Source organism: Crinia signifera, chromosome 3, assembly GCF_055691185.1.
Source record: "Crinia signifera chromosome 3, ASM5569118v1, whole genome shotgun sequence".
In the NCBI taxonomy this organism is placed as follows: Eukaryota; Metazoa; Chordata; class Amphibia; order Anura; family Myobatrachidae; genus Crinia; species Crinia signifera.
The window spans coordinates 327,504,715-327,513,039 of NC_139219.1; positions in this window are offsets into that span (position 1 = coordinate 327,504,715).

Sequence of the window (8,325 nt, forward strand, 5' to 3'; positions counted from 1 at the left end):
GTGGAGCTGCTTATAAACAGTATGCCAGGTAGAGCCTATTGCACACACTATGCCAGTTAGAGCCCGTTGCACTCATTATGCCATGTAGAGTCCATTACACACATTATGCAAGATGGAGCCGCTTATACACATTATGCCAGGTAGAGCTGCTTATACACATTATGCCAGGTAGAGCCCATTGCACATATTATACCACATAGAGCCCCTTATCCAAGTGTGTGAGGTAGTGCCACTTATACATGTTATGCCAGGTAGAGCCCATTACACACATGTCACATAGAGCCCCTTATACACATTACACCAGGTAGAGTCCATTGCACACATCATACAGATTATGCCAGGTGGAGCTGCTTATAAACAGTATGCCAGTTAGAGCCCATTGCACACATTAGGCCAGGTGGAGCCGCTTATACACATTATGCCAGTTGGAGCCGCTTATACACATAATGCCAGGTGGAGCCACTTATACACATTATGCCAGGTGGAGCCACTTATACACATTATGCTGGGTAGACCCCCTTGCACAAATTACACCAGGTACTGCCCCTTGTACCCATTATATGTCTGTCAGACCACATCCTCATCCTCATTCCTCTGCTCCTCTCCCCATGGGGTAGAGTTTGTGGGGCAAATGTGGTTGAAAGGGTAGTGTCTGTGACACAAGTCTGGTAACAGTACCCCTCCTCCCAGCCCCTTTAGGGATCACCTTTCATAGCACTTTCCCCCATAGCACTTTCCCCCATTATATAATCACACTGCAGAATCACCTTTAACCCACAAACCGCAAAGGAAACTTCTTACCTTTGGACCGTCCCTTGGTATTAGCTTTCTCCCCTGCAGTGGTCTGGCATGACATCACTACCACGCTGGTGCACCTAACAGCCCCCATACACTAGTCTGACTTGTCCTAAGGTCAAGTCAGACCTGATTTCCCTTGAGCTCCCCGGCAGCTCATCCAGGGGGCTAACTTACGATGTGGCACTTGATGTGCCATTTTCAGCCCGCCCTACAATTGTATATGTCGCCGCCCCTCGTTCGCAGCCCGAATTTGTCCGCATAGCTGCAAATGGATGTTTTGTATAAACATAGCCTATGGGACCATCGAATGATGTGGTAGGTACACGTAAAACGAAGACACTCTCAGGTGAGCGTTTTCTCGACGGCAGCTGACATCCGGTGATTACCATGGTGATGCCCAGCATGAAATCCTGGGTGTTCCTGTGGGCACGACTACCTGCCGCCCCCCCCCCCGCCCGCAGTGGTGGGTGTGAGCAACCGGCAACCACTCTGTTCGCTGTGGCCTCTCGCACCGGCACATGCAGATTCGCAGAAATGCGCATGCATAAAAGAAACATCGGTCCTCCGTGCGTGCGTGCGTGCGGAGGACCGAAGCAACCAGAATAACCTCCTGTATGTGAGTTACTGCAGTAAGCGCTGTCTCTTAGCAGCTTAGAGAATGAAGTCATCTGAAGAGACAGCTGTATGTTCTTATTCTATGTTCTTATTCTAGAGGATCATCGCTAATGGTTTTATTGCTATCAGCTGGATGGGGGAATTCTGCCAGAGGTGCAGGTTCTGTAACAGACATACATATTGTACACTATGGGCCCCATTCAGACCCTGTCAACATAGTCAATGTCTACCTAATAAATGGCAAAGTTTTGGTTTTGACTTTGTGACTGTCTACCTAGTCATTGTCTGTGAGCCGACTGGATGTTGATTTCAGATAGTTTGGGAGTTCCAACGGCATATCTGGTGCAATATGGTATAAATGGTGCGATAGGTACTTGTGTATTATCACGGCGCGAAATCGGCCGCAAATTGCATGCAAAAATCGGATGCGACTTAGTGGCCGATTTTCGTCCGATTTTGCGTCATTTTCTGCCGATTTGCATGGTATTCCATCCTTGCACACCCCCACTATCCAAGTTAGCCCGAAGTGTGGCGAGCGGACGTGTTCATACCCCTACGATCCACGTCGGCGTGGAGTTGATGTTATAAAGCATGGTGAGCGCAGCGAGCCACCGAGCCCAAAGCATGGCGAGCGGACACAGAAAACGACCCCGAAGCGTGGTGAGCGGACGTGGAATACATGTCAAGTAATCAGTGTCCCCTCACGGGGCTCGCTGCCCCCGCCATGCTTCGGGATAGTGGGGGTGTGCAAGGATGGAATAGCATGCAAAATGGCAGGAAATCACGGAAAATCCGCAGAAAATTGGCCGCGAAATCACATCATGGATCGAATCGGCCACAAATCGTATGCGATATCGTATACGATTTAGATAAAATCGGGCGCCGTCATAATACACAAGTACCGTGCGATACTGTATGTCAATTTTAAAATATTTATTACACTAGGTGATTCATCGCGCCCTACGGGCGCTCTTCACACCGTCGTAAGGGGCTGAGCCCCCTTAATTTGTGAACGTTTGTATATGAGAAATATGGTTAGAATTGTATGAAAGATGCCCTGTATTGCAACTTAGGTGTCCGCGAATCGCGGGAGGAGGGGTCGCGGAGGGTGCCGCGAATTGCAGGAGGGGGGGTCGCGGGGGGTGCCGCGAATTGCAGGAGGGGGGGTTGTGGGGGGGTGGATGCTGCGAATCGCGGGAGGGGAGGGATTGCAGAGAATCGCGGGAGGGGGGTCGCGGGGTGGGTTGCCGCAAATCGCGGGAGGGGGGTTACAGGGGCGGGGGTTGCGGCGAATCATGGTAGGGGGGGGTCGCGGGGGGTGTGCCGTGAATCACGGGAGGGGGGGTCACGGGGTGGGGTGCCGAGAATCGCGGGGGGGGGGGGTGTGTGTGTGCCGTGAATCGCGGGAGTGGGGGTTGCGGGGGGGGTGGGGGGGGGGTGACGCAAATCGCCACAAGAAAAAATCAACACAGAAAGGTCAACACATGTAAATGTTGACATAAGTGTGGCACTTCATTGGTGTCCATGTCGACACATGAGAATGAATATGAAAACATTCAAATAATGAAAAAAAAAACTTCAAAAACTCATGTCAACCTTTTTCATTGTCGACCATAGCCATGTCAGTGTTTTCCATGTGCAATTTAATTCTGGAGCTGCCGCGAATCGCGGGGGGGTGCCGCGAATTGCGGGAGGGGAGGTCGCGGGGGTGGGTGCCGTGAATCGCGGGAGGGGGGGTTACGGGGCGGGGGTTGTGGCGAATCATGGGAGGGGGGGTCGCGGGGGTGTGCCGTGAATCACGGGAGGGGGGGTCACGGGGTGGGGTGCCGAGAATCGCAGGGGAGGTGTGTGTGTGTGTGCCGTGAATCGCGGGAGTGGGGGTTGTGGGGGGGGGGGGGTGTGATGCAAATCGCCACAAGAAAAAATCAACACAGAAAGGTCAACACATGTAAATGTTGACATAAGTGTGGCACTTCATTGGTGTCCATGTCGACACATGAGAATGAATATGAAAATATTAAAAAAATGAAAAAAAAAAAACTTCAAAAACTCATGTCAACCTTTTTCATTGTCGACCATAGCCATGTCAGTGTTTTCCATGTGCAATTTAATTCTGGAGCTGCCGCGAATCACGGGGGGTGCCGCGAATTGCGGTAGGGGGGGGTCGCGGGGTTGGGTGCCGCGAATCGCGGGAGGGCGGGGTTCACAGGGGTTCCGGTGGGGGGTTGCCGCGAATTGCGGGAGGTGGGGGGTCACGGGGGGTGCCGCGAATCGCGGGAGGGGGGGTTGCGGGGGGTGTGACGCGAATCGTCACAAGAAAAAATCAACACAGAAAGGTCAACACATGTAAATGTTGACATAAGTGTGCCACTTCATTGGTGTCCATGTTGACACATGACAATGAATATGAAAACATTCAAAAAATTAAATAAATCTTCAAAAACTCATGTCAACCTTTTTCATTGTCGACCATAGCCGTGCCAGTGTTTTGCATGTGCCATTTAATCCTGGGGCTGCCGCGAATCGCGGGGGGTGCCGCGATTTGCGGGAGGGGGGGGTTGCGGGGGGTGGGTGCCGCAAATCGCGGGAGAGCGGGGTTCATGGGGGTTCCGGTGGGGGGTTGCCGCGAATTGCGGGAGGGGGTCGCGGGGGGGTGCCGGGGTGCCGCGAATCGCCGGAGGGGGGGTTGCGGGGGGTGTGACGCGAATCGCCACAAGAAAAAAATCAACACAGAAAGGTCAACACATGTAAATGTTGACATAAGTGTGGCACTTCATTGGTGTCCATGTCGACACATGAGAATGAATATGAAAATATTCAAAAAATGACAAAAAAACTTCAAAAACTCATGTCAACCTTTTTCATTGTCGACCATAGCCATGTCAGTGTTTTCCATGTGCAATTTAATTCTGGAGCTGCCGCGAATCACGGGGGGGTGCCGTGAATTGCGGGAGGGGGGGTCGCGGGGGTGGGTGCCGCGAATCGCGGGAGGGCGGGGTTCACAGGGGTTCCGTGGGGGGTTGCCGCGAATTGCGGGAGGTGGGGGGTCACGGGGGGTGCCGCGAATCGCGGGAGGGGGGGTTGCGGGGGGGTGTGACGCGAATCGCCACAAGAAAAAATCAACACAGAAAGGTCAACACATGTAAATGTTGACATAAGTGAGCCACTTCATTGGTGTCCATGTCGACACATGACAATGAATATGAAAAAATTAAAAAAATTAAAAATAAATCTTCAAAAACTCATGTCAACCTTTTTCATTGTCGACCATAGCCATGTCAGTGTTTTGCATGTGCCATTTAATCCTGGGGCTGCTGCGAATTGCGGGGGGGGGGTGCCGCGAATCGCAGGAGGGGGGTCGCAGGGGGGGTGCCGCCAATCGTGCAAGGGGGGGTCGCGGGGGGGTTCTTTTTGCCGCGAATCGCGGGAGGGAGGTCGCGGGGGGGGTGTTTTTTCCGCGAATCGGGGGGGGGGGTCACGGGGGAGGGTTTGCCGCGATTCGCGGGAGGGGGGGGGGTCGCGGGGTGGTGGTTATGCCGCGAATTGCGGGAGGGGTCGTGGGGGGGTTCTTTTTGCAGCGAATCGCGGGAGGGGGGGTCGCGGGGGAGCGGGTGTTTTTGCCGCGAATTGCGGGGGGGGGAGGTTTTGCCGCAAATGGTGGGAGGGGGGCGCTCACCTGGTGGCTGTGGAGTAGCAGTGCTGGGCAACATGGGAAGGCAGTGGGTGTCTGGCACTGTCTGTGGGCTCACTGGGCTGGTTCTCTGTCACATACCTCCCAACATGACCCTCTCCAGGAGGGACACAATGCTCTGTTTCTAGACTTCCCCTTAATATATGATTGCCATCACCTGTTTTAAACAGGTTAATTTCTCAGAAAGGTGTTCAGCACAGATGAAGGCAATCACACATTAAGAGGAAAGTCCAGGAACAGAGCGTTATAGACACAGACACCCACTTTGAGTGACAGATGTAGCCAAATATATAGGAGATGCATGAAGTCACATTTGAAATATAAAAACAGGTTTGTGCTGTATCACCCATACACAGGCTCGGTTCTCACTGGATGGAAGAGTTGTTATTTGCTATCAGTGTTTTTGGACCTCAATGGTCCTTCACCAGAAGAGCTTCTCATGGAGGACCACTGAGGTCCAAATACGTGTTTTGGCTGCCAAGACACCATCCGACTGGATCTGCCAGTACAAAAGGGAGGAGGAAAGAACGTCCTCCCATCCTGGAGCTCATATTCGTGATCTGCTGCTCTGTCCGAAGATTCATCATCTTATCAAATGCGTGACCTTTGCTTGACCTTTGGCATCTGAGTGACCCACAGGTTATTCAGGCTGTACTACAAAATCAGACCGTTCCTGCCTAGGACGCAGCCACTTCTCACGCCCAGAAAGTATCGCTCACCCAGTGTTTCATGGACGTCCCCATGGGTGCGTGGGTAGGCCGATGCCTACTAGGGATGGGCGTCTGAAATCACATGACATCAGCCGCCCCTGCCCTGTCTTCATCTCGGTGGCCGCAAATATAAGTCAGTTGACACTGACTTATATTTGCGAAGACAGGAGTAATCATTCGATGGTCGCCGACTATTGAATACTTACTCCTGATGTGGGCACATGCGAGGGGAAACGGTGGTGGTGGGGGCGTGTATTTGGCGGGGCAGCGTCACAGGGACTCGAAAGATTCGAGCTTTGTTGCTTACCGAGTCAATTAGAATGACCCCCTACAATGCCCACAGCAGCAGCACCCCTTAAAAAAATGTCCAGAGTAAACGCCTGTTATACACATATCTGTCTCTGTCCCTCCAGTAGCTTCCTATCCTGTATCCTTCACTTAAGCGGCGGTAACAGCCTGACATCACATACACAGCATATGTGATGTCATACTGTTACCGCAGTAAATTAAGCCGCTGGTACTGGCTTTTCTGTTGAAGCTACTGCGCATGGCTGTTCCCCCTACCAATACAGGTGGTAGAACTCAGTTCCACCCCGTTCCCCTTACTCAAACCCCTGACAAAGGGTAGTGTTCTATCCGCAGGAAACCTGTATCCATGAGAACGGAGTTCTGTTTTTTCCGAGCCACGTGCCATATGGGTGTGGTATAGGGTTCCGACAGTCATTAGCCCGACGTCGAGATCCTGACTGCCCGGACTGGGACAGCATGGCGAGCGCAACAAAGCCCCTTGCGGGCTCGCTGCGCTCACCACGCTGCCGGCACGTATTCTATTCTCCCTCTATGGGGGGTTGTGGACCCTCACGAGGGAGAGTAGCCGGTGGCCGTCGTGAACCCATCTGTCGGTGTTTTAACAGTCGGGATCCCGACGTCGGGTAAATGACTGTGGGTATCCCGACTGTCTTGACCCCGTCCGGCACCCGTGCCATATATTAGATAGACAATTGGACATTCTAATATTGCTGTAGACCTGTCTTAGTCTATTCCCAAATGCCCTGCTGACCTCTCCTGTACTCGAGGGGCGTTCAGCGCTCAGTGGCTGCGGTAAGGACAGTTCTCTAAGCTTTTCATGGCACATTTACATGAATTTCACTGAATAAATTTGTTTATCTGTAAAATGTGCATATTCACCCTGGGAAGGGACCCAAACACATGGGATGGATTTCAGCTCGAACATGAAAACTGTTCTCTGAATTGCGCAAAGAATAACTTACTTGACATGCTCAGCACAACATGGACCAAGGTTAGAGCACGACGTGTCCTGCGTCTGTACTGTCAAATAAATACCCCTAGAGGCCGGAATCCGTGTGCCAGGTGCCCCCATGGCCCTCATTATGAATAGAACTTTGCATCCATGGAACCAACATTGAGCAATGACGTTTGTGCTGAGGTTGCTAAATTGAGATAGAGTCAAACATCTACCAGCTTGAATACCCACCGTTCAATACAGAGACTCCTAAAATAATCGCTATACGATACAGAGAGCATTCTAATGATCACTACACAATGAGAACAGGCAAAGTTCTAGCAACAATAGATATCAAAAGAAGGCGCTTTGAAATGAGCTTTTACTGAGCTGCAGTTAAAATAAATGGGTAGTCACTCCCAATGGTAATAGATAAGGTTTAGGAAGGGTATAACTGCGCTAAAAACCACAGGTGTAGTTTTTGTAGTAAAAAAATATATAATGATATTTAATAAGTAAATACAATATCAAACACAAATGATTGGTACATAATAATACAATAAAAAGAGCCAATTAATGGGGGGAAAAACGGTATTAAAGTGGGGTTTAAAAAGTCATTATATTTGCTCAGTGCACTTATATGGGCATATGCATAGTCACCCTTTTATTGAGTCCACCAGTACTAAGGAAGTCCAAATCGTTATGGAGTGGTTGAGTCCAGTGAATAGGAGTAGATGATACTACCTTGGCTGTGTGGGATTTACCAGGTCCTTAGGAGGTGGCGTGCCCCCAAACTTGTGATGGCCACGGTGAAGGAAGAAATGGCTGCCAGGTGGCTTTATGATGCAGCTTTCAATTCTCTGCTGGACCACTTCTGGACTTGTGTCGGGTGAATGCTTCTGGGTATGAAGGTGGTGTGCAAGAACCTACGCGTTTCGCTGCTAGAATGCAGCTTTTTCAAGGAGATAGCTGCACGCGGGGAGATAGTGTTGTAGTGACCATGTTCTGGAGGGAGGGACACCAGCTTCTCAGTACATTGTTACATAGGGGGTGCTAGATGCGGGAAGATAGTGTTGTAGTGATAATGTTCTGTAGGGAGGGACACCAGCTTCTCAGTACATTGTTACATAGGGGGCGCTGCACGCGGGGAGATAGTGTTGTAGTGACCATGATCTGGAGGGAGGGACACCAGCTTCTCAGTACATTGTTACATAGGGGGCGCTGCATGCGGGGAGATAGTGTTGTAGTGACCATGTTCTGTAGGGAGG